The sequence below is a fragment of the Halichoerus grypus genome, chromosome 1 (genome assembly GCF_964656455.1).
Source record: "Halichoerus grypus chromosome 1, mHalGry1.hap1.1, whole genome shotgun sequence".
NCBI classification, from domain to species: domain Eukaryota; kingdom Metazoa; phylum Chordata; class Mammalia; order Carnivora; family Phocidae; genus Halichoerus; species Halichoerus grypus.
The window spans coordinates 27,352,272-27,379,655 of record NC_135712.1 but is presented as its reverse complement, the minus strand read 5'-3'; the positions used below and the strand labels follow the sequence as shown (position 1 = coordinate 27,379,655).

At 33.9% G+C, this 27,384-nt stretch overlaps 1 long non-coding RNA gene across 4 annotated transcripts in view; it reads left to right on the top strand.

Annotated features, from left to right (window-relative positions):
* The window catches only part of LOC118546276 (uncharacterized), a 522,743-nt gene that overhangs the window by 199,476 nt on the left and 295,883 nt on the right, over positions 1 to 27,384 (top strand). For all 4 annotated transcript variants that reach the window (XR_013442218.1, XR_013442220.1, XR_013442219.1 and 1 more), the window contains one exon: positions 11,603 to 11,651. This is a non-coding gene — a long non-coding RNA (uncharacterized LOC118546276). The remainder of the gene's footprint in view (positions 1 to 11,602; positions 11,652 to 27,384) is intronic.

The window sequence follows — 27,384 nt, the reverse complement described above, 5'->3', positions numbered from 1 at the left end:
CTTTTCTTAAAAAAGATTCTCTATATCTGAAGTACTCAATAGCTCAGTAATATGTCCATACTACATGGAGTTTGCAACAAAAACTCCGCTCATTTATCAAGATGTGTTGGACTTAAATATTCCTTAGAATTAAATTTTAGAACAATTAGTGTATTTTGCCTTCCTTACTGCAAAATCAAAAAAAAGAAAAACTCAATTTGCCTTACCTAATGGAGCATTTAAAATAAAAAGACTGAAATTTTCCAGTGCTTTAGTGTCTCATAGTGCTTTGAATATAGTAGATGCTCAATAAAATGTCTAACAAATGAATAAACCTGCAATTGCACTAATGAAACAATTATCTAAACATAATCTGGTCTCATAAAAGACAGGACAGAATCTCCTCTACTTACTCATGGATCTTTTTTTTACCTTTTTGTTTTGATCTTTCTACACAAATAAGTACCTTTTATCAGTAAACTGTGATTCCTGAGTGCCTGCTATGTGTCCAATGAGACCAGAAGTGAATAACCAGAGCCACAGTTCCCAAATGAGATTCTAAAAAACACTATTATTCTAAAAGATGTTACTTTGGTGTTCTGGGACCAAAAACAAAACAAAACAAAAACAAAAACAAAAACAAAAGCCCTGGAGTCAAATACGTATGAGAGAGATGCTATATTAAACAATGTTAAATGGATTGTTCATATGCAATACTTTCTGGGGCAATCAAAAATTAATGTATATAGTGTATCCCTAAGAGGGGCATATTTTCCAAAGTTACTTAATTTTTTCATGAATACTTATTAACTTATATGGATGTATGCATTTAATCAACTTCCCCATAAAATATTTATTAATTTAATACGGCCTAATTTCAATGATGTGCTGAAGCTAGCTTAGCTAAAACCATCTTGGATGAGCTCATTGTAATGATTCCTTTCTAAATTCCATCTTAAAGAGATATCCTTCTCTTGGCTTGAAATTGGATATAGCAGAAGTATTTGTACCATAGAAATCGGCCAATACCGCAAATTAGGACCTTTTTAATCTTTTTTTTAGAAGCTGTTGTTAAACATCCACCAGCACATTATTGCCTAATTTCCTCTCTGAATCCGTCTTTGTAGGTAAATTATAACCAGTAACAGATCAATAAGTTTAGAAGTTTTCTATTCATCAACCTGTCTAAAATACAAAACTATTTAAATTAATTATGTAGATTAGACACAAAAGAGAGGGAGAGCTGTGGAAAATATTACACATTGTAAATTTTCCTTAAATATTTAGCTTTTATATCAGGAATTCACATAATTTATCTTTCTGACTTTTCTAATTTACCTGAATAAATATCTCTGTTTATTCCTTTATCTCTTTTCTAACAAAGTATTTATATACTCTGGTATATAATCGTCAGTTAATTTTTAAGTGAGTGACAATAGGGTCTGAAAATTTCCGGACATCTTTTAAATGGGTCTCTAACTTCGACTCACTTCATTATCAGTGAATTTTTATAAAAATTTGGGTGGGTTACAGGTAAAATCTCTAAATATGGGTGGATAATAAGTATAAATATTTGGTGAAATCATGAATTACTTATTTATTTATTTTATAAATAAATTTATTTTATTTACAAAAATAAAATGAGATATGCTGATAAAAATTATTTTATTTATAAAATTTATTTATAAATACTTATATAAATGTACATTCATATATTAAAATATATTTATATATAAATATATGTTCAAAATATCTAAAATATATTTTATATTTATATAAATATATAATAAATTCATATATATTTATATTATATATAATAAATCCATATAAATATATATTTATATGAATAAATTATTTATAGTAATCCATGAATGGATTATTTTTTGGCCTTTTTGCTTGAAGAAATGAGTTCTATGGTGATATATTTTCAAGTATCTCTGGGATCTACTTTGTGAAATAGATGGGATGACTTATATTATGGTTCTAATTATATTATGGTTCTAATTTACCTTCTCAATCACATGCACCCCAAACACTATGCACTTCAGCGTATATGGCCCTCAAATTAGTTCATTAATCTGAGTGTCTATTTTTGGTCCAAGTATTGTGTCCAAAGATACTTTCAGGATCCAGACATGGTTAATACATGATCTCTGTCTTTCTGGAGCCCATAGTCAAGTGCGAGACGAAAGCCGCTTAAATGTGCTGCTATCATGAGAGAAAACCATTTGAATATAACTTTATCTCCTTTAAATCTAATATACACCTATATTACAAATGCCAAGAATTCTCCAAGTTTAATCTCTTATACTTTCTATGTTCAACTCCCAGCACAATATAGGTGTTGGTGCATCGCAGAGAGCTCCATATCCACAAATACAATTATGAACAATATGGTCAAGATGGTAAGGACATGATTCTTAATATAGACCTAAGTAAAGAGTTAGCGAAGACAGATAAAGTATAGAAACTAGCTGTGCATCCTATTTATGAATGCAAGGAAGCAGTTCACATAAAATCAGGATTCTCAAAGGATACTTCAGCATGTCATATGATAAACATAATCAGTTCTAAACCCAATGTAAATTGCCACAGGCATTCAATGTAGACAATATTGTGTTGTGTATATGTATGACACACATGTTCGAGTCCTCCTTGAGTAAGATGTTTCTGATAATTGGAAAAAATTATTTGAACATAACTAATATTATACTTCTGAGAATTCTAAAGCCAATCAAAAGTTGTTGAAGGTTTTACTTTCTCATCATAACAACCATCTTGAATATGATACATAATTTTAGCACTGGAAAATTCTCTTCCCAAGTCACATAATTTGGAACTCTTCTTTCTTTCAAATAGTACTTCACAACTTGAAAATAACATTAAGGCAAGATACTTACACGTGAAGGGTTTTGACTATTTGATGTAAGATCTTTAATGAAAATACTTTTGATTTTTGATAGATAATTTATAAACAGTATTATTTATACATTTGTAAGTACTATTGTTTTTCAATTTTAGAAATGAAAATAATCCTTTTACGTGTTTTTTTAAGAAGCTATCTTGCCTTTTGATAACAAAATTTCTTTTTTAATTTCTCTCTGGAAAAGTTAATTCATCTTTCTGGATCTAGCTCAACTACCCTCTCTTTTGTTAAGTATTTCCCTTCTCTCTGGAACCAGTTTTGTTTCTTGCCTTTCTGTCCATTCTACCCACTCATTTTCTCTTCTCATCTGTTCTGTTTACATTTTTACCAAGGTAAAATAATCATAAAAATAGATGGCAATGGACAAATTGAAAAATATATGCAGAAATCTTCACACTGGAAAACTCTAGTGACTGAATATGAAACCTAGCTCTGAACTTTCAACCACTTTTTAAGAAATGCTTTGTCTTAACCTTAAAAAAAATTCGAAGTAAAAACAATGTCTCACCCTTCTAAAAGGGGAAATGAACTTCCTACTCCTGCTCATTCTTTTATCTAAAGCATGAGGTGTACATGTGTTTATAATAAGCTGTGTTTAGACTCCATTATTGCCTTGTTTTCCAAAAATTATTGTTTGTTATTACTAACAAAAGATCACCGAAAGCAATTTCCCTTAATTTGCATGTCACAATCTTGCTAGTTTGGTTGAGCATCAAACCATTCTACTTAGCTATTTTCTTTGTGTATATTTGTGTATGAGTGTGTGTGTGTGTGTGTGTGTGTGTGTGCAAGAACCCTCTAATGTTAACATCTCTCAGTATTTTGTTTTTATAAATGGATGCCAACTATTGTGCTTCCTATATGGCAAATATATTGCTATATTTGTGTTCCCTTTTGTATTCTTTTTTTTCTCAAAGACATGATTGAATCCTTATATGTCCAACAAACTGTTTAGTTTTGCTTTAATTAAAAAGAGGCTCATTCCTTTAAATATTTCTTTTCTTTAAGGGATGTATCCATGGACCTAAACTATGTTCCTTTCTAATTTATATTTATTATCATGTATCTTACAAAAATCATATTATCATTTAATAATATTGAGTATTTGTCATATTTATAATAATATTCAATATTATTAACTAAAGGTAATATAGCTATATGATGTTTCCTCTATTGTTGTATGTATACACATAGCAATATATGTGTGTGCATATGTACATATATATTTATGAAATATGTGTGATATCATATATGGGATCATATCACGGTGTATGTCATATACCATGCTTTATCTGTCCATCTGTCTATGAGAGCAGACAGACTTATATACAGTTTTGTATCAGGTAAACAGTTAACTTTGATACTTAGGATCATCTAGAGATATTAATATTCATATCCTGATTCAGGCATCTGGGGTGGAGTCTGAGATTTTGCATTTCTGATGAGACCTCAGGGGAGACAAATGCTGCTGGTCTGTGGAGCATGGAATGTCAAAGAGTTAGAGAACCAAGAGGTTCAAGTTTTGACTTTGCCCTCAATTCTGATCTTGACCTAGAGACTTTTTCCTCTCAACCTTGTTCCTTATTTATAAAATGGGTGGAATCATGTTTCTCCTGCCTCTTCATGGAATTTTTCTGTGGTTCAGATTAAATTAATTAGGAAAATGCTTCCTAACAAAAGACCATGAGAGGAGGTAATACAGATAGATATTTCCTCTTATCCTTTGAATAGTCTATTTGATGCCTTAATTTCTGTTGGTGTTTGCCCATTTAGCTTGAAATGATGGACCCAGTTTTAAGGTTATCTTTTAATAGTTCTTTGTCCTCATTTACCCTCTTTTTGTTCAGCCATTCATTTATTCATTCAACAGGTATTTATTGAGTAGCTTCTGTGCCCCATGCATTGTGCCAGTTCTGAATATATGATTGGCTTCTTGTACTTACTTCTACTTTTCTTCATTCTCTCAAATAATTTCTTCTATTGATTTCACTCTGTGCTCTGTACCTCTCGTATCTTTCTTTCTGCCTTCAATAGAGTGTTGGAATCATTAATCTGAAGGCTACATTTTTAAAATCAGTTTTATCCAATTCTACAAGTATTCATTGGTTCCCCACTATTTGGAAGACTCCCTGCAAAAGGAATAAAAAATTGAAGAAGCAAGAGAAAGGACAGTCCTTTTTTCACCTCAATGATATACTATTTAAGGAATGGGATATTTCACAATTTCTCCAGTAACCGTAGTACAAGACAGGATATGACTGGTGTCATCAGACTTTGAAGAATGCTTGAAGAATGAAAAACACAGCTGATTTGAGGGCTTTGCAAAGACTTCTTAAAGATGGCTAAACTGTGACGGAAAAAGATGAGAGGAAGGAAAGGGTGGATGTTGCAGGTGAAGCAAGTCATACCTTCTCCTCTCTTTGCTTTTCTTCATGGTGAGTGACTTGGGCAAGTGATCTGGCATGGGCAAAAAAGTTTTAAAATTTTTCTTAGGGTATGTGTGAGGAAAAGCTGGAAATTCCCATTTGAGTCACACTGTGATGGCCTTGGTTGCCAGCTCCAGGAGTTTGTACTCAGTAGAGGGGACACGAAGGAATCTTTGAAGGTTAATGTTACTGTTGGCCTTTTGGCCATGCACTTGCAGTCAACCTTTAATTCAAGTCAGCTGGAATTTAAACACAAACCCACTGTAAGAACTGAGTTCAGATAGTGCAGATTGGCGACCTCCAGGTAATCTTCTGCCAGTTTTTATCAAGGGGGCATAGCATACCGGGTACAGTATAATGGACTGTGTGAGGACACCTGGCTGCCAGGTAATCCTTGTTCAGTATCTTGCTAGTCTGTTGACCTTAGAGGAAGCATGAACCTCTGTGAGTCGTAGACACTTTTTCTTCATGATGGGAATAATAAACTCTGCCTATTTTCAAAGTCATTGTGAGAGATAAATATGGTAAATAAATCTGAAAATCATAAACCTTGAAAGTATAAAGATCTGTCCAAATATAAATACTCCCCTTTGGGGCGCCTGGGTGGCCCAGTTGATTAAGTATAGAACTCTTGGTTTCTGCTCAGGCTGTGATCTCAGGGTCATGAGATCGAGCCCAGTGTCGTGCTCCAGATCGAGCCCAGTGTCGTGCTCCAGACTCATCACGGAGTCTACCTGAGATTCTCTGTCCCTCTCCCTCCGCCCCTCCTGCTTGTGCTTTCTCTCTCTCTCTCTAAAATAAATAAATATATCTTTAAAAAAAGAATCCCCCCTTGATTTTTCTCTTCCTCTCTGTCCCCCCTTCAGGGTGGGACACTAGAAGGGGTGATCTTTTCTGCCTCCTTTTCCTTCTCCTTTAAATGAAATACTATCTTTTTATTCCATCATTTTAGGAGTCAATGTGCACTTTTTGAGAACACATCCAACAACTCATTTCTTTTACCTGTTTCTTTTTAAAACCCTAAAATCATCCACAAAGCTGCTCCTACTCTTTTATGCTATAATGAATTTTTATGTGCAGGCTGTACTAATTATATTGTTATTCTAACTTTAGTTTAAATATCATCTCTTGAGATAGTCACCACCCACTGGCTACCGCACCCCCCATGGGATCACTCGCCACACTCCTTTATTTGCTTTATGGCACTTTTGATGACTAAAATTACCTTCTTCGTTTATTTGCTTGTATGTTGTATGTCTCTTTAGTCAATACCATTTTATTAGTGCATTATGTGACAGACAGTGCCATTGGAACTGGGGATAGGAAAATAGGAACTGAACTGATGTGTGTGCCCTTAAGGAAACAGATAGTAATAAATATTGATGATAATATCTACCTATATGTATAAACATCAGGTGGTAAAAGGTGCTATAAAGAATAAAGCAAGCTGAAAGATTAAAGAGAGAAGGGGGTTATGCCATTTTATATCAGATGTTCAGGGCAGGGGCCCCTGATTAGGTGCTATTTGTGCAAAGACCAGAAGGAAGTAAGGGACATATCTAAGGAAAAAGTATTTTGAGCGGAGGGAACTGAAAGTGGAAAGGCCTTGAAGTCGGGGCATACTTGGTATTTTTAAGGTCAAGTGAGGAGGAGCCCCGGGTGCCTGGAGGGCCATGAGCCAGGCAAGGGTAGGAGTCGGTGGGACCACAGAGCACAGGGTGGCCCTGAGCACTATCATGCACAGGCTTCAGAGTCTGTGTTAAGATCTGAGATTTTACTCTGAATGAAATGGCAAGTCTCTGGAAGGCTTTGGGCTGAGGAGTGATGTCATCAGACTCAGGTCACTCTTGCTGCCTTATGGTGAAGAAGATCAACTGGGAAGGGTGAAAGAAGGGAGAACCTGTGATATGCTAGAATTCACTCCCTCCGGCTCCCAAAAAGTCACTGTGCTCACCTCTTTGAGGACACATAGTCATGTCACTTTCAATTAGTCATGGTGGGAGTGTTTACACCATGCAATTCTGCAAAAGCTGTCAATTAGGGATTTCTTCTCTCTCTCTCTCTCTCTGCCCCTTCTTCATTTTGTCCTTGCTTACTTGCCTTCTTTCCTTCCTTCCTTCATCCCTCCTCCTCCTCTTCTTCCTTCCTTTCTTTGTTTTCTTTCCCTCCTTCCTTTTCTTTCTTTTATAACATTATCAATATTTATTATTTATAAAGTTATCAATAAACATTTATCAGCACATCTTGGAGAAGAACACTAGGAGGTTGTTATAACAGTTCAAGTAAGACATGATGGTGGCATAGATTAGACAAGGGTGAAGGAGATGATAAGAAGTAGTCAGATTCTGGAAGGCATCTCCAAAGAAATCACTGAGGGGCTTTGCTGACTGATTGAGGAAACAGTTGAGAAAATGATGCACCAAAGATGGCCTCCCGGTTCTGACCTGGGTAACTGAAAGAATTGTTGTCATTGATTGAAATGGAAATGGCTTCAGGAGGAGAAGTTTGGGAGGCAAGTGTCAAGAATCTGGTTTTGGAGATGTGAAGATGGAGATGTCTCTTAGGTCTATCCAAATGGAGATTTCATGTTGGAAGTTGGATATTTGAATTTGACACTCAGGAGAGGAGTCTGGACTAGAGATGTTACTTTGGGAATTGTCTGTCAAGAGAATGGTTATGCCCCTGTTCTTCATAATTTAAATGGAGATTAATCACATATCAGTTATTCAAAATTTTCATGCAAATCAGAGAAGCAATGTCAATGCATGGCTGTTCATCTTGCTGAGACTGCTGAGTCAGATGTTCTCTTGTTACATTGTTTTATAATATAATTTAGGCAACTAAATAAATTCATATGCCATGAAATGATTAAAGCCCTACTCGCTTTTCCCCCAATTCAATTTCATGCTTACCCTTTTTGCTTCTTGGAACCAGTTAGCTCTAACCATCTCTTCTCAAAATCTGGTTCCAGGACTCAGCACTGCCTGCAGCAGAATTAAATGGGTGTATTTTAAAATGTAGAATCCTGCACTTAATACTAGTCCTATTAAATAATAATATTAGCCCAAGGTCCAAGAATCTGCATTGTAACAAATACTCCTTGTTATTAGTATGCACATAAAGATTTGGCCACTTCTGCTATAGTGTGTAAATATAAAGTATAGTCTTTTTATCCTTTTTAAGAATCTCCCTTTGCAAAAAATTTTAATGACTGTTTATATCATGTATATAGTTAAACTTGCTCACTCATATTCTAGATTACTTACATTAGAACAGAATTTATTTCAGTCATAAAGATTTTGGTCTTTAGTTCAGGAACGCAATAGCAAAGTCAAATTTAATCATCTTTTTTTTTTTTTGCAAAAAGTACCATTTTAGGATATACTGCAACTTTAGGATATATTCAAACAGAAAAACTCAGTTTCAATTTTAGACACTGAATTGCTCTGGTACTTTTAAAAATTTGTTAAATATTTCTGATTCTCCCCTATTCTGGACACATGATAGAATTGTAATGCACTTCCTAGTCTCCTTGTGATTTAAGTGGGCCAGTAAAGGAGTTGAGGCCCATAAGTATTGTACTTGGGGCCAGAACATTTAATCACCAGTGTTCCTTCACCTTTCCTGTATCTTTCTCCATAATTGAGATGGAGACTACCCTATTTTTCTGTTTACCTGAGTTACTATGATTAGCAGAGCTCCTCTGCTGATCTGTAACAGACATTTAGCATGAATGAGAAATATACCTTTGTCATTTGAAGCCACCAGAATGGAGATTGGTTATTACCGTAGCACAACCTATTTTCTCTAGCAAAACTGGACCCGAGTCATCTTCTAATCCATAGACTGATACTGTGATCTGACCAAAGATAATTTTTGTTTTCAACAGTTGTCAGGGGATTTCTGTCAATATTTTCATCTTGACAATAAAAGATAGGTAGGCACTATGTGTCTCTTCTCTTACAACTTTGCTACCAAGTAGTTGGTTCAAAAAACAAACCAAAAAAACCCAAATAAGTTACAGACCAATTTCTGCAAACATACTAACTTTTACCAACAATCAGTCGTAAAATCCACCAAATAGCCCATTCCAATAATCTGGGTTAGTCTCCGTTCTCTGTCCCTTTCAGCATGCCATCCAGCACCTTGTAAGAAAGGCACACTGCTGAGCACACACAACAGTATTCTGGTGGCAGGAGCAATGAGCCTTCTATTAGCACCAGGCAAAGAAGGTGCCATCTTAATTGAGGAGTGGGTGACAAATTAAATAGAATTCCAAATCTAAGGTGTCAAAGATGTTAGCCTCTTGGCCTTTTACTAGGATTTGTATATGTTGTCCCCAGAATGAGGAGATGATTGCCCAGTATTTCTAGCCAATCACACATCTTGGAGCCCACTTGTCTTACCAAAGAAAAACTGTCACATCCTTTGTAAATTATCAACCCCCCATCCCGTGTATAATTTCACAGAACAATATTTGGAAATTGAAAGCATTCATCACAGTTGCCCCTGGAGTTCAAATTACTGATTTAGAAATGTGAAATCCTAACCTACCTAGAGAGTGAATCCTTGACTAGAATTCTTCAAATCTTAATTTTTTTTCTAGTTTGTAAATTAAAGGTATACTAATGTACTTCCTACTGTACCTACTGGAGTATTTTAAACTAAATTATAGACACTAACAGAATTAATTATAGATCTTTGTTTATTTACCTTTATGTTCTACTAGGAGTGTAAAAACCATAAAACTGACCATACATTATTTTACTTCACAAATACAAATGTAATCGCACTTGATTTTTAATAGTTTACTTTAGACTTCGTAAAGTTCTCCATATTTCTGTACTTCAGTATTAAATAGATCAATAATTAGCTGTACTTATTAAACAAAAAATATATTATTGAACTGTTTATATATTGTGTAGGTTTTTTTTTAAGCCAAAAAATAAAAGAGACTATATTGGCTTAAAATGAAAATTTTAAAACTTTGGGTTAGAAGCTTAGATTCTGCTGTCCTCTTTCTGCATTTTCATGGTCTGGAAAGGATACTAGCCTTCCTTAATGGTTTAGTTTCCAAATATTTTGCCAACTGTGAATGAACTAGGTCAATGAAGGAAAACATTCTTTCTACAGCCTACATGAATATTCTGCTGTTTGAAAAACTGGACCAGCCCATCAATCACTTTGTTAATATTTGTAGATTCTCTCTCACAGAGTTGGAATATAATTTGTAAAACCTCATCAGTCATTATATGTTTCCCCAAATCTTCACCTCATTTCAAATTCTTCTAGTTACTTTTACATATAAATTAACTTCTTAAAAACTTGGAGTAGTGTCTTAAATATTAAAATTTGAGACATTAGATGTAATTTATGAGGTATTTTAATATTAACATTTTAAAATAAACCTATTTTAAAAATAGCATTCCACTAATAACCCTATGATTCAAAAAGTAGTGTTTATAAACTTTTAAAAATTTATTAAAATTTATTATTTATTTTTTATTATTTATTAAAAAAACCCAGATATTTTAAATATTAATTGGTGGTATTTTGTGTGTTTACCCGTATGACAACCTTTTGTCTCTAAAATTAATTTATGATATTTTATAAACAATAACAAGAACAGAATTTGCCTTCATAGTTAATTTATGTAAACTTAATTTTGGCTGGATCTGTTTTAATATTTTGATTAATTTTGACTCCTATGAATTTTGATTTTTGGAAGTCATAGATTTCCAAACTTAGAAAGCACACATACAGTGAATTGGATTGATTATTCCTAGCAAAGTAATTTATTGATATTAGTGATCCTATTATTGTGCAATACTTTTTAGGGGTTCTAAGAGAATGACTATTTTTATTATAGAAGAAGTGGTCTCAGCTGACAGAATTTATACTGAAATATTTAAATTCTTTAGACATCTCATTTTAATGAGGATGTTTTGTTTTAAGATTTCTTTTTGAATAAATGTAACATGAACATTTTGGATGTGTGTTGGTTCAGGAATTTCTTTTTACATTTCAGCCTTATTGAGGTATAATTGATGTACGAAATTGTGAGAGATTTAAAGTGTACATTGTGGTGATTTGACATACATAGACAGTGTGAAAGGATTCCCCCCCACACACAGAGTTAATGAATACATCTATCACCTCATTATTTATTTTTTTCTTTTTGTAAGAACATTGAAGTTCTACTCTCTTAGCAAAGTTGATGGAAATTTTTAATGATGACCACCACATCTTGATTCATTTCTTTTCCTTTCAGGTTATCGATCATTACAATGGCACTGTAAAGAGATGACTCAGAAATAACAGTAAGTCTTAATCATGTGAAAGACTTTATCATTTTAACGTTGTACTAAAACATATGACAGCATATTTGGCTATTTTTTTTCCCTTCTGATTTTGTACACTAGTGCAGGACATAGAATGTGAGCAAAAACCCCTAGACCTCAAAGTATATTTTTATATGAATCCAAAATATTTTTAACTAAACTCTGCTAGTCAATAATTTTTGGATTTGGCAAGCTGTAGTACAGTGCTATTTTTGAGAAAAGTCAACAAAGTATTTCCCTTCTAATTCAATATCCTTTTTTTCCTCCCCTGAAACAATCTTTCCTTTTGGAGCAAAGGCTTATGAACTTAGTGTTTTTACAGCAACAATAATATATTGTTTCTTTTGCTGTGCTGAAAATAATGAATGTTTATGTTGGATTTAAAGTTTTGTCAGTCAGAAGATCTACTTACTTCACCAAATGAGATAGGTATGATAAGAACCCTTCTTTCCTTACTAGAATTAGATGATCCCTGTTAGTCATACACTTACATTTCATATTTATATATTTCCATTTTTCTTTTAAACCATGAATCTTAGTATGTTTCATATTCATAATAAGCTCTTTTGATCAGCCATATGTTTTCTTCTGAAATGGATATATATCCTAGAGAACGGACTAGAAGAATATTTTACCGTTAGTCATTATTCATTAGAATAATTTTAAAATATCTGTTCTGGCTAAATTATTAGCCAACACTTTAATAAAGTATTGTTTTAATGCAACAGATTTACTTTCTCTCCTGACATGAAAATATACTTTTTTGTTTATAACATTTCTACCCAAAGACAGCTGATACAAAAATGCCCTGAACAAAGCCTCAGTAATAAAACACAGAAAAACAATGTTAAATTCAAAGCAACTGGTGAATTTAAATATACATATATGTGTGTGCGCAATCCACTAATACACACATACATAGAGATTAAGTGGCTAGATAGTAATATATCATTACATATTTTATAGATATGTAATTATAGATCATATAAGTATATGATAATATATAATATATTTAAGTAAATTATGTAAGTACATATGAGTAAATTATATAAGTATATATAAATATCTAAATATATGTAATTATATAAATATGTCATTATAAAAGCAATATGTTGTAAAACTCAAAACGGACTCCTATAAAGAGAAAGTTACTAACCTTTTCCTCCTTTTGGTCTCCATCCCCCTCCCTGAGGTAGGCAATGTACAAGTACGCCCTGGACCCCTCTACCTCACTCATGTGAGTTTCTCCCACTTCAGAAAGCACAGATGCATATTTTTACATCTCTTTTGTCAGAAAGGGGTATTTTTGCTTTTGATGTTTGTCTTTATAAACAAAAGACCGAGAACAAACTCTTCAGCTTGTTTTTCATAGCTATCCCGTCAGGTTAATATGCACAATATTCCATGCTTTACCACACTAACTTTTAATTAAAGAAAATAAAAATCTGGATGTTCACTGTCCTTTTTCTATCACAGCCATAAATTAGAAAGTACCCATAGTGCCATGAATGGCAAATCCCAGTGATATTTTCACTCCAACTCTGATAGTCATGAAAATGACTCCAAGGCCAATGTTAGAACAGATATCAAGATTTATGAAGTGAATAGTAATTCAGTAAGCATGAGTTCTTGTACTGATCTATCTGTGATGTGTTGTTATCCGTCTCCAACAATATCTGATCCTTATAGTAGAATAAAGGCCGCTTTGCTACGATGTAATTGTTGCATTCTTCAGACACCACATTTGATGAAAGAAAGAATCACATTATGAAATTATGTGTTTCAGCAGAAAAGAATGAGTTAGAGGATGGATTTGCTATTTTACTACCTTCTTTTTAAGATTAGGCAGTGTGAAGAGAGCAAAAATAAATTAAACTATAGACTTTTCCAAATGAACATAAATCAAGGAAAATAAACATAGTAAAATCATACTTTAGGGTAAATAGCATTAGTTAATGACATTAAGCAATTTTGTTTACAATGGCATTGGTCATCAGAAAACTGTATATATGTACTATATAAAGTATTATAATGTAATATATATTCATTAAATATATTTCATATATACTGATATTATATCCATTATATATTTATATATTCTGTATTTTATACTGATATATCTTCCAGACTGATAGGTACATCTGACTTTTGACCATAGAATATTTTTATTTTATAAAATGTAAATCCTAACACAACAGTATGACAAAGCCAGATTATGCTTTTAAAAAGATTTTCAAATTAACAAGTTTTTAAACCTCTGTGTGAGGGTATAGTATGTGCATATATATTCATAGCAACGAGCCTACATTGGGAGTTAACACTGTAGATCAGGCAGTTTAGCTCACCTGAAGTGTGAAGAGAAAATTGACAAGAATGACTCAATGATTCCATTCAAGAATGATTCAATATCTACCACTATTTATGGAACATTTGCTATGTGCTAGATAATCTTCTAAGTGGTAGCGTTACATAGTGAACACAAGTCCTGACATGCATGGTCCCTACATTCTTGTGGTAATGATAGGAGCAGAGGAAGGGTAGACATTAACCAACAACCAAACAAATAAAAAATGTCATACTGTTTTTGATAGTGATGAATAATGTGGAGAAAAATAGAGTTGAGTGGGAAATTAGGGGAAGAGTATCATCTATTTTAGGTTGGGGAAGGCTTTTCTGAGTTAGCATCTGAGAGGAGACTTGCTATGCACTAAGATCTAGGAAAGTGCATCCTGGCAGAGAGAAGAACCTGAGTCGAGTTTCCAAGGAGAGAGTACCTGGTGTTATTTGAGCAATACTGAAGTGGCCAATAGGGTGGGGCACGGCCATGTAAGCTCTTCTTGGCCATGTTCAGAATATTAGATTTTTTTTTTTTAAGTCAAATGGGAAGCCATCCATCAGAGGCTATTGATCAGAGATACAAACTGATTTCGATTTTTAAGAGTTCACTTTGCTGTGTAAAGAATAGCCTGAGAGAAAAGTGGAAGATCAGTTAAATACTTACAATAGTACTTCAGAAGACTGGACTTGTATTCAATAGGTGCTTTTATTTATTTTTTTTAAGATTTTATTTATTTGAGAGAGGAGAGAGAGAGATAGAGATAGCGAGAGAGAGCATAAGCAGGGAGGAAAGGGAGAAGCAGGCTCCCCACTGTACAGGGAGCCTGACGTGGGGCTCAATCTCCAGACCCTGGGATCATGATCTTGGGATCATGACCTGAGCTGAAGGCAGACACTTAACAGACTGAGCCACCCAGGTGCCTTTCTAGTAGGTTCTTCTAAATATAATGATTTGAATACCATGATGTTTGATTTATAATTTATTTAATCCTCACAACAGAATAGACTATGTGCAGAATCTTTCAAACAATACTGGCATATAGTGAGTTTCCTGTAAATTCTATTATCTTCATCCTCTTTGTCATCATCATCATTATCACCATCATCATTAACATTATCAAAAGGTATAAGGAAAAACAATGCCCTTAGGAAAAATAATGGTCCCCTCAAATGTTTTTACAAATATGATCCTCTTCCCTTGCTAAAGTCAAACATAAAGGATTTTTAGATATGCTATACCACATAGAATCATTTAATAAAAATACATATAACATCCACTGCTTTATTCATTCTAAAGTTGCAGCCTAAGTTATAATTATAATCTAATTTAAAGAAAAATAGCAGCTAAAATAAACCTATTTGTACTATTTCTATTTACATTTTTAAAATTGAGGTCTAATCAAGCTCCCCCCCCATTTCTAGGAAAATCTGAACCTGAGTCAAATATATATATTCATTTTAGGTTGACTTTTTAAAGCACTAGTTAATCCTTAGATATGACTCTTTTCTGTGTATTATTATGCATAAATTTTTTTCAGTGCTCAGCCCCAGTTGATGGGAATGGTACATATATGCACACAGCCAGGCATGACAGTAACTGCTCTTTTTGAAGTCCAGGGCTTGGTACATGGAGAGGAGCATATTATTGAAAATCGTTCTTTTATAAGCTGTTTTTCGACTTATTGCTTCTTTAGTTTCCTGAGGACTGCTCTATAACAAAGGGCTAATTTGGTACACAAATCAGTTTTATGTGGGTTTTTTATTTTGCAAGTGTTTGTGTATTTCGTTTTGTTTTTTTGGGTATCGTTTTCTTTGTAGCCTGACAGAATGATGAATAGTGCTAATTTTAACTTGAGTTTCAAATACTGATTGATATTTATAACATACACCTTTAATGTAGTAACAAAATAAACAAAAGTAGACCATTAAGCGAATGAAGAAATAGTATACATAAAATATCCCAGTTTTTGGATCTAGGTCTGACAACCCAATTTATATACCTTGGAAATTACACCGATCTTGCGTGTAAATGAACTGGATAATTTCAACATATCCCATATTTTGTATATTAAAGTAGAAGAATAAAGTGTTTAAAATCATAAAATGTACTAGTAATACTTTGGAATACTCTGACCTCATGACTACTTGTCTTTTAGTAAACATTTCCCATTTAGTGATAAATGAATTTGCATATCTAAGGCCAAATTTGAAATCTTCTAATGCTGAAATTCAATCTAGTCTCAGCTAAATTATATGTGATTAATAAAAGTTGACACTGAACTCATTTTGGATTTTAAATGTAAAGTCTATGTCGCAAAAGTTAGTTTCACATACATCAAACACTTCCAAACTGTATGTCTCAATATTGACATAGATATACTTTGATAAATCTTTGTGGAATGATCTTAAAATTAAATTACTGGTCTTTAGAAAGTTAATACAACAATGTCCCAACAGAATTGAGATCTCACAAATAAAAACATACGTTCAGGCCTATGTGCCATCAGCCTAGCACTAAAAGTGCCCCCTGAAAGATGTCGCCATAGAGAGCTGTCTGTTTGGCCTTTCATCCTGCTACCAAATGAGTGTACATGGTTCAGCTGATGTCTAGAAGCTGTTACATTATGCAAGCAGAGACAAGGGTTCTGCTTTTCTTGCTAACAGTATAACTTGCTGTTGTTTAATGTCTAGATCTGGCCCTGGAAGAGAATACGGTCATGAGGACTCATCTGGGAGGGAAAAAAGGACAGAGTGGGGGGGAGGGGAGGGGGCTACAGAGAGAAGGAAGGCGAAGGCTCAAGTGAACCCCAGCTGGGAGGAAAGAATCCATCTCTGTGCCAGGAGCTGTCAGATTGTGAGCACCCATCTTGTGCTATGTGTAAATCCAGTGGTGACATATAAGTATTTTTCATACTACCTAGTACCTCAATGCAAAATAACTCTAGGATTCCAGATAACCAAAGAACCAAATTTGAAAAGAAAAATAAAACAGTCTACCTTTGTTAGACTAAACGAGACACTCCAGGTTGGTCTTCAAGTTGTCCCCTTCCCTAGAGATTTTCAATGGTAAAATCTAACTAGTCTTGGTTTTTACTACATTTGGTTACTTAAAACCTTACTAAGCTCCCAGTAGATGCAGCTCACGTGCTAGGAGGCAGTCTAGAGCAGGATTACATGAAGTGTGATCTGCTGGCCAGATCCCTCTGAGAATGCTCTGATACCAATTAGAAAACGTAAGTATAAAAATTAAGAGTAAGCATTTAAAAATTTTATAAAACTTTGGCAGAGTTATTTTGTATCTGTTGACTCAATAAAATGTGGCTGTTAGTTTTTTAATTTAATTTTTCTAGTTATTTATTGTTATTGTGAATTTGAAAGTATCAGTTCATCTATTCGGAAAAAAAAAATCATAGTCTGGCTCTTCACCGTAGTTAGTTTGAGAAGCACTGGGCTAAGACTTTTGCAGTTTTAACATAGATCATTATAAGACAAGTCTAATAATAGTAAAGTGTATTGTTTTTCTACTCCCTGGAAGCATCAAGATTACAATGAAGTTGCTTAATTATATCCCCAAAGGAACTTATATTTGATTAATAAACTTCTTCCTTTCTCTAAGAAATATTTAAATATTTATGTGAAAATGTTCTGCATGCAAGAAGTCATATTTAAAAACTAAATAGAATGTCAATAGAACTGCATTTTTAAAATCCTAATATTATTTTACTATAAACCCAGTTTCTCCTTGCTGTTACTGCTTAACTTCTATAATATATAATATTTATATGTGGTGATCTCTAAAAATTTATTGGAAAAAATAATAAAATATTAATTTACTAATCCAAGATGTGATCTCTCATGAAAATCTTAAATTTCTGCACTTAGAAATTATACATGTATGGTCTTTGATAGAGAAGAAATTGAAAAATCTCTTCACAAACTGGAATAATGAAATAATTTGACAGTTATGTTAACAAAGTATCATATTTTAGCAACCACTTGTGTTTTTTCCAAACTCTTACAAGTGAAAATTATTCTCAATAGCTGATTCTTATAGCTAAGGGTAAGAGATAGGCAAACAAGACTGCTTTTAATTTTGGAAAGCAAGCAAAATGAAATTTAAACATAGACATCAATAGAGAAGAGTGTTCTCTAATTTGTCACTAAGTCCTTGCTCCCTATATTAAAACCAGCAATTCATGAAACCCTCACAAAGAGTCATTGTTTGCTGTTCATGTGGCAAGCTGGCAATGGCTTTATAAAATGTATTATTGAATTGCTGTTACTGCCATCTAGTGGGAAAAAATATTCCATGTCACCATGTCAGGGATTATATGCAAAGCCCTAATATTCTAGGAGTAAAGGGAAGGCCACCTTTTGTGTGTATTGCTGGAAGTAAAACAGCAAACGAAGACACGCTCTCATGCATATGGGAATAAAATAGATATCTAGTCCCTGAATAAGTTAAAGATTTGTGGGGAGAAAAAAGGGTGGGAGGGGATGCATGCATTTGTATGATTCATTTTGTGTAGAACCAAATTACATATAAAACGTTATTTCTCACTGGACAGAGTGAGGTTACAGGACATTGGTATTACTTGTACACTTATTTTTTTTTTTTTTACCTATTGGAATGTAGATTAAGGGTTTTGCATCCGCTCATTGTCTTAAAAATTAAGATAGCTTAGGTCAGTTCTTCTCAAACTTCAAGGGATTTAGGAATCACCTGGAAATCTCATTACAATGCAGATTAAGACTCAGTATCTGGATGCCTAGATTTGGCACTTCTAACAGCTCTCAGGTGACGTTCACATTGCTGTTTGTGATTAGGTTGTACTTGGAGTAGTGATCTCCTTTGAGTAGGTAATCCTAGGGAAGGAGTCCAGAAATGAAGCAAAACCTCCACAAAGTATACTTCACTGTATATTATCTTGCTCTAATGTAGTAGAGGAGTTCTTTCAATAGCTGTAGAGTCAAATTGCTAAACTCATTTCTTAGGTTTGTTGCTTACTATGTATGTAACCTGAGCAAGATACATAGTTAACCCCTCTAAGCCTCAATTTCACAATCTGTAAAATAAAATAGCAGTCATATCAGCATTCCATGGTTTTTATGAAGAATAAATGAGCTGAAAACATCTCATAATGAGCCATAGGAAATTCCCTTTCTATAGATTCAAAACAAACATCCACAGTTTTATGTAGCTAAAACTAAATGTTTAAATTATGTAGCATAATACCTAGCACGTGGTGGTCAATACTTGTTAGTATCACCAAGTGTCACAGAGTACATTTATGGACATATGAATATACCCATACCCTAGAAAGTTTTATTCAAAGAAGAGCAAATTTTGAAATTTCCATAAGAAAAGCTTGATGTAAATCTGTGAAAGGTGTTACCTTGAGGTTTCATAGAAGGATAAAATGAATAAGAGATTTGTGAATTACTCTGTAAAGAAACCTAGTTAGGTGTGGGAAATAGAAAGAACCAATAATATCTCAATAAAGAAATATTGGGATTATTTACTTTTGCCTTTTTATATCGCCTGGAACCCAGTCTGGAATGGAAGCAGAATGAATTTATTTTTTAGTGCAGTTTCAGGTTCAAAGAAAAACTCAAAGGAAGGTATGGAGATTTCCCATATACCTCCTACCCCACACATGCATAGACTCCTCCATTTTCAAAGTCCCACCAGTGTGGTATATTTGTTACAACTGTTGGACCTACACGACACATCATTTTAAACCCAGATCCAGAGTCTACATTAGGGCTTACACTTGATTATGTTCTGTGGATTTGGACAAATGTATAATGACACGAATCCACCATTAGAGTATGATACGGAGCAGTTTCACTGCCCTAAAAATCCTCTGTGCTCCCCCTTTTCATCCCTCCCTCTCTGCTCACCCCTGGCAACCCCTGGTCTTACTCCTATTTCCACAGTTCTGCCTTTTCCCAAAGGTCATTCAGTTGGAGTCATACTGCATGTAACCTTTTCAGATTGGCTTCTTTCACACAGTAATATACATTTAAGTTTCTTCCTTGTCTTTTTATGCCTTGATAACTCCTTTCTTTTTTAGTGCTGAATAATATTCCATTGTCTGGATATGCCACAGTTTATTTATCCGGGAAATGTATTTTTATTCAGCACCAAATTCATATCACGCAGCAACACACATGAAATGTGAGAACATAAAAAGTCATAGATTCCAGATAGATTTAATATTGTCACAAGCCTGTTGTGGGGAAAATAGGCCATAAGAATATATATTATTATCTAAGGTATTAGAGCAAACCATATTTTCTGTATTTGATTTTCTGTCCTGTCTTTCTTATGCTATATTTTTACATGACTTTATAACCTATGTTACATTCCTTAGTTGTATGCTGAATTATAAAAATATGTGATAAATTATTCATATTTTTATAGTTTTGCTTCAATAAATAAGATTTTAGCATTGTAGCCGGATGAAAGGATGATAATTTTCATCCACTTGGATGAAATCGCTTCTGTTTTCTTTTGAGTAAAGTTAGTACCTTTCCTTATATGAATAGGTATCTCCTAAATTTTGACCCTCAGGTTTTAAGCTTTGCCTAAAGTGTACTTATTCTTGCTTTTATAAAGTATTGTTGGTGAACTGCAGAGAAGTATGTAAAGAATTACAAAAATCAAAATTTTTAAATTATGGGTTAGAGTCAGGGTAAGATGTTATTAGCTTAAATTGAGGTTAATGAGTATTTATACATGCTATCAAGTGAGAAATAACATATTTTAACTCTCTGAAAATTCTTTCTCTAAAATTTGAGAATTTGAAATTTTTCCAACCATTTCATGTATATAAAAGATGAGTTATAAACTAGTTTTATAATAAAAGTAATTTTTATTACCATGTAGTTTAAAGATTAGTGTTCTAAGTTGCAAGAGTAGGGACAAGAAAAATCGAATCTATTCAACATTGGCAACAGAATGCAGTTAAGTTATTAAACCATATTTATTGGCTGATGAAATTCAACCTGATATTATATAAAAGGATCAAGGAATTACTGAATTCTATTCTCCAACCATGCAATATATGTGATCTTTTGTATCAAAAGAAGGCTAACATTCTGGATGCATAAATAAGAATTGGAAAACAGGAACTTGAACAGATAGTTATTTACCTAAGTTTATTGCAGCATTATTTGTGAAAGCCATTTTTGTGGTGAAAGCCACTCAGATGTTCAATGACGAATGAATGAAAGGAAAAACAAAATGTGGTATATACATGTGCTAGAATATTATTCAGCCTTAGACAGGAATGAAATTCTGCTGCATACTACAGCATGGATGATCCTTGAAGACATTATGCTGAGTGAAAGAAACCAGACATACAAGAATAGATATTGTATGATTCCAATTCTATGAGGTAACTAGAGTAGTCAAATGCATAAAGATGGAAAGTAGAACAGTGGTTACCATGGGCCCAGGGACGGGAGGAGATGGGGAGTTATTATTTAATGGGTACAGATTTTCAGTTTGGGATGATGAAAGAGTCTGGAGATATATAGTGGTGATGGTTACACAACAGTGTAAATGTGCTTAATGCCACAAAACTGAGCACTTAAAATGGCTAATGTGATAAATTCTATGATGTCATGTATATTTTAGCACATTAAAAAATGATAAAAATGACTAACAAACTCCCAGATATAATACAACATAAAGGTGTATTTTGGGAACCATATAATTCATTAAAAAAATAGTCTATTATATGCAAACAATGAATCATGGAACACCACATCAAAAACTAATGATGTAATGTATGGTGATTAACATAACATAATAAAAAAATTTTATTTTGGCAAAAAAAAAATAGTCTATTCTCATACCTGCACTTCTAAATTTGAGTTTGAATTTAAGTTTGCCACATGTTAAGTTATATAAAGAAAAAAAAGAAAGTGATTTGGTGAAGGTACTGTTAGCTTTAGCTATAAAGTTCAACACCAGTCTGATATGATAAAGAATAAGAGTGAATATGATCACACCCAAAGAATGTAGAAAAGAAGGCAGGAAAACACTTACCTGAATCCCCTTGGGCAACATTAATTAGCCCTCAGTATATCTCAGTTTCCTCTTTATAAATCTGGTCATTGTGGGAAATTACAGAGAATTAAAGGCACCCATCATCATCTCAGACACATAGTAAGTTCTGAATGATGAGTGTTTATTATTGTTTTTTCCTGCTGTTGTAATTGTTTCTGCTTGAAATTTCAAGATACAGAGATATAAATTTGATATAAGTAACAAGAAGTTCAACTCAACCCTGTTCTATAAATGTATGAAGTATAGAGTCACAAAAACGAGTTTCAGGACCAAGATACATACATGTTATAAGAGATTAAACACAAGTGTAAAAGCCGGAGGGTCACTCCCACCCTTCACACTCCATACCTATAATCAGAGAAATAGAATTAATAATAATGTCACCAAATATTCCGTTATGGCATGTTCAGCTTACTGCACAATTTTGTACCTTCACATCAATGCCTCCAAAATGCCTGTGACAAAATATTATTTTAAAAATTCCCAAAATAGCGGCACCTGGGTGGCTCAGTCAGTTAAGGCTCTGGTTCTGGATTTTGACTCAGGTCATTATCTCAGGGTCGTGAGATCAAGCTCCGCGTCCTGGTCCATGCTGGGTGCGGAGCCTGCTTAAGATTCTCCCTCTCCCTTGGCCCCTCCCCCCATGCTTGCTCGCTCGCTCTCTAGCTCTCAAATAAATAAATCAATCTTTAAAAAAAAAATAAAAATTCCCCAAATAAAGCAGAGATGTGACTGGCAAAGTCACAAGGTTAATAAGTCACACAGTGAGGACTGAACATCAGGACTTCTAACTCCAAGTCTAACCTCTTCCTCATTCCCTGCTGCATATTGTACAGAAAGTATGGACCAAGTATTGAAAATCTTATGTTTCTTGATAGCAGATTCTTAGTCCACGAGTCTATTCAAGGAAAAAAAAAAGGTAACAAAGAATACTTAATTTACACTTAAAGTTTCTTTAGGTAGAACCTCTTGGACACGGGTACTCCAATCAATGGAAAGTCATACTTCTCTGCAGCAGCTTCAGTTTTGACAATCCTAAGGGGCAGAAACTTGAAATTTCTGCAGATATTTAGATAGGATAATTTTTAGCCCTAAATCTGGAAGAGTCAGTTTTGAAGCTGATAGCAAGAGTTGGATTGCAAACCTTTTACAATGCCACCACAGAGAGACATAATAGTATTTATGCAATTTTGAATATCTCATTTAAAATTTTTTTGTATGCATATTTATCTTTCCTTGTACAAATGTCTGTGCAGTATACTCATTGCCTGCCTTCTTATTCTGGATTGCTTTTTTGGTTCTATTCACTGAGGTTTTTGCTCTATGATGGTGCAGGTAGACTTTTACTCTCACAGCTCCATCTAGAATTATTCATGTATGGTCAATGCTCTGGGCTGAAACTCTGGTCATCAGCATTACTTCACTTTAGAAAACAGACTGGTTTGGTTTTAGGTGGGAACATTCTATAACTGGATTGCTGTGTTAATACAATATGCTGGTGAGCAATGGTTTAAAGACCACATTTATTGTATAAAAACTTATATATTTTGTTTTCACACGTCTTTATAGGGTTAGAAATTTTTTCAGTATGGGTATATGGAAGGCATGTCATTTGATTTGTTAATTGCTACATACCACCTTAAACTTTATTATTCCTCCAAAGGAAATGACAAATTTGTTCTTTAAAAGGACCTATGTAAAACCCAAATTACTTACCCAGTTTTTAGAGTACTCTGTTTTCTGGTTAGATGGTATAAAAAACCTGCATGTGAACAGCAAATCTTGTTTTAGGCAACAACTCAAGGGACCAGCAAAATTGGCTGCCTAAGAAAGATGTATAGTTAAAGATTGAGCAGAATTGTCCTTGAAAGTTAGAATACATTTAAAGCAGCATATAAATCATCAGTGATCCATGTAGCTGATGCCAGGAAGAAAAAAAACAATTAAAAATTGCCTGAAAAATGGATGTTAGATAAGATCCTAAAGAAAAAAAAAAACATATAAGCAAAATTTATTGCTTCAGATTACTGATGTAAAATACTGCTGGATAGTTTGCTAATTTTATGGCCCTGGAAACAATAGCAAGAGTTAATGAAAATGTTGTTGCTCGATAGATTGTTAAATGCTGTATTTGTTGTATGAATGGTAAATGTTGATGGTAAAAAATAGAAGATGCAGCCGAATAAGAAATAGAGAAATTATTCATAATCTCTGTAAACCATGCTCATTTTGGTGTACAAATTTTCATACATTTTTCTCTGCATGTATACATGTTTACATACATCAGTTGGCCCATGTTGTGTGCATTCTTTTGTAATTAGCATTTTTAACCTACACTGAGATAACTTTTTATGTCTACAGTTTTTGAGAATTTTGAGTATTATGTCTTAATAAGCAGCATAATTAACACTTAAGAATGTACCCTCTTCCTGTTGATTTTCATAGACTGTCTATTTGGAAATGATAGGAAATACATTCCAAGTTAGTGTTTTCCTGGTAACTCCACACATTTTCTTTGTAGTCTAGGTGATTGTGGGTGTAACCTTTGAGCATGGCATTTGTGTTTACGCTGGAGGTCCTTGAGCACATTCTGGAACCAGTACAGACAGAGGAGATTGAGCATGCTGGGGAACTGAGACCAAGTTGAGGTACATACAGCATGTAGAATACAGGAACAAGTCTGCTTCAGAAGCAAGTGAACAGGAACTGGGAAGTACTTCAAGAGGGAGGATGAGCTCAGGCAAAGGTCTCACAAACTGGAGAAGCATGAATTGTCAGAGTGAGCAGTTCATCCATCCATAAACTAGAGGACAACTAAGGTCCAGGATCTAAGAGACTGTGAAATAGATAATGGGTCATAATAACAAATTTTAAAAGTCCCTCACATCCATTAATTCTTTTCATAGTTATTGAGCATGTGATAATTTTATACACTATCTCTAGCTTCAAGCAGTTTATAATCTATATGGTGTAGTAAGACATAATTGTCAAGTGACGTAGTACAAGGAAGTCTATAAGCCATGTGATCCAAGAGTAAGTGCTATAGGAATTCATAAAGTGGAAAGGTTACTTCTGACTTTGATGATCTAGAAATTTATGATGATAATAGCAACTGATATTGGCAAGTGGTTTATAGACGTCATTGAATTTCATCCTCATAGCAATACTATGAGATAAGCTGTTATTATCAGGAAGACAGTGTGCATGGTGGTTACAGTCTTGGAGCCAGAATGTCTGGGATTGCATCCCAGCCACTTACTATTGTGGCTTTTGGAAACTTATTTAACTCTCTGTGTTTTAGTTTTCTCATCTATAGGAAAGAAATAATGATAGGATCTACCTCATAGTTAGTTGTAAAGGCTAAATGGATTAATAGACGTAAAGTACTTTGAACTCACTCTACAAATGTCAGTTATTCTTAGTTTCATTGTTTGTGGCAAAGAAATAAGGTTTAGACAGTTGGGGTAATATACCCGAGCTATGCAAGCCGTGAATCGTGGGACCAGGGGTCAAGTCCAGCTTCGCTCTCTCCTGAATCTGAGGTCTGAATTTAACCACTTTGATGCTTCAAACTTTAAGCATGAAACAACTGAGTCAAAGACAAAGATTTTGACACAGATAATAGAATCATTAGCGAAATAGAGTAGAGACTGTGAAAAGGTTGTTTTTTGGGTTTTTGTTTTTTGTTTTTTGGGTGTTTTGTTTTGTTTTGTTTTGTTTTGTTTTTTGGTTGCTATTATTGTTTTTGGAAGGAAGAAAGGTTCAATTTAAAATGTCTTGAATTGGAATTGGTGCCAAGGCATTCAGGGTGAAATATGTAACTGTTAGCTAGAAATTCTGGACTGGAACTAAGGAAAGAGTAGGAGTAGACATTAGGGAGATATACCTATGTAAACTTAGCAATGAAGGCCATGAAAGTAGATAAGATTGGCAGACAGATAATATTTTAAAAGCAAAAAATTTTTAAAGAAGAAGGCCTGAGTCAGAAGTTATTCTCTTATTGAGCATGGGGAAGAGAAGTTATGCAAAGGATTCAGAGGTAAAGTTGAGAGTCCAACTAAAGACAGTGATAGCCAGTTAGCATGGAAGAGCAAGTCCAAGAATTTCAGTGAGCATAGAGTGGAACCTCCCAACCAAGTGGGTAGAGGGGAAAGGCAGTTCCTGTCTGTTGATCTTGAAATTGTTCCTGAGGTACAAGCCTCAGAGATTTTGATGAGTCTGGCAATGTTTTGGTTTTTGATTTTGTAGGGATTTTGTGTGTGTGTGTGTGTGAGGGGGAGTAGATAGGAGTAGGGTGGGGAGAGGACTATTTTTAGAGCAACTCAAACCTACCAAGGTTCTACTTTTGGTCCATCCCAGCCTGTAATGTATTTTTCTGTGAGGATCTTGGGCTATACCAGGTCATCTGAAATTGTGATGTGAGGGTCAGTTTCATCAGGTTTTTTAGATGGAAAAGTGCGGTCCTAGAGCTACCAGATTTGCTCTCTTTCTAACCACACTTTCTTGGAAATACTAGAAAGCTGGAACCAAAGGGACATGTACAGAGAGCTTTATAACCCACATTCTACAATACTAGGCTCATGTGACTATTCACATTTAAATTGATTAAAATTAAAGAAAATGTAAAATTCAATTTCTCAGTTGTATTCCCCACATCTCAAATGTTCAAAAGACACATGGGGCTTTTGACTATCTGATTAGGTATTTAAACACTATGGAATATTTCCATCATCCCAGAGAGTTCTATTGGACAGTGTTGCCTTAGATACCATATGTCTTAAGATTTCCATGATTTTTTTTAAAGTCTGGCAGTCACAAGACTGGAGATTTGGGAGATTTTTCAACCCAAATAAATAGCGATAATAAACAATAATCAGGAACAACACGTTTTTTCTTCAGATGCTGTTTTACTAATGATTCTTGTCCTCTATGTTCAAAAAATATCTTTATCTCACTCAATCTCACTCATTTCATACATAAAATTTTAACTGTGATAAAAGCCCTTCTGTTTTATTTCATAGCCACAAGAATATCACCTATCAATAACTTGATCAGTCTATCAGTATGATATAGAAATTATATTTAAAAGCTAATTAATATCTCAGCGATAAAATGATTAAAGGAACATAACAAATTTTTTATGAATTATTAAGTAAACAATTCCAAATTTGGATTATATAATTACTATTTTGACTCCATTTGAAAATGGGAAAAAATGTTTCATGTAGATATTAACTAGAACTTCTATATGATAAATAGAAGTTGTTCCTATTTAATAAATATTGATGTGCATTG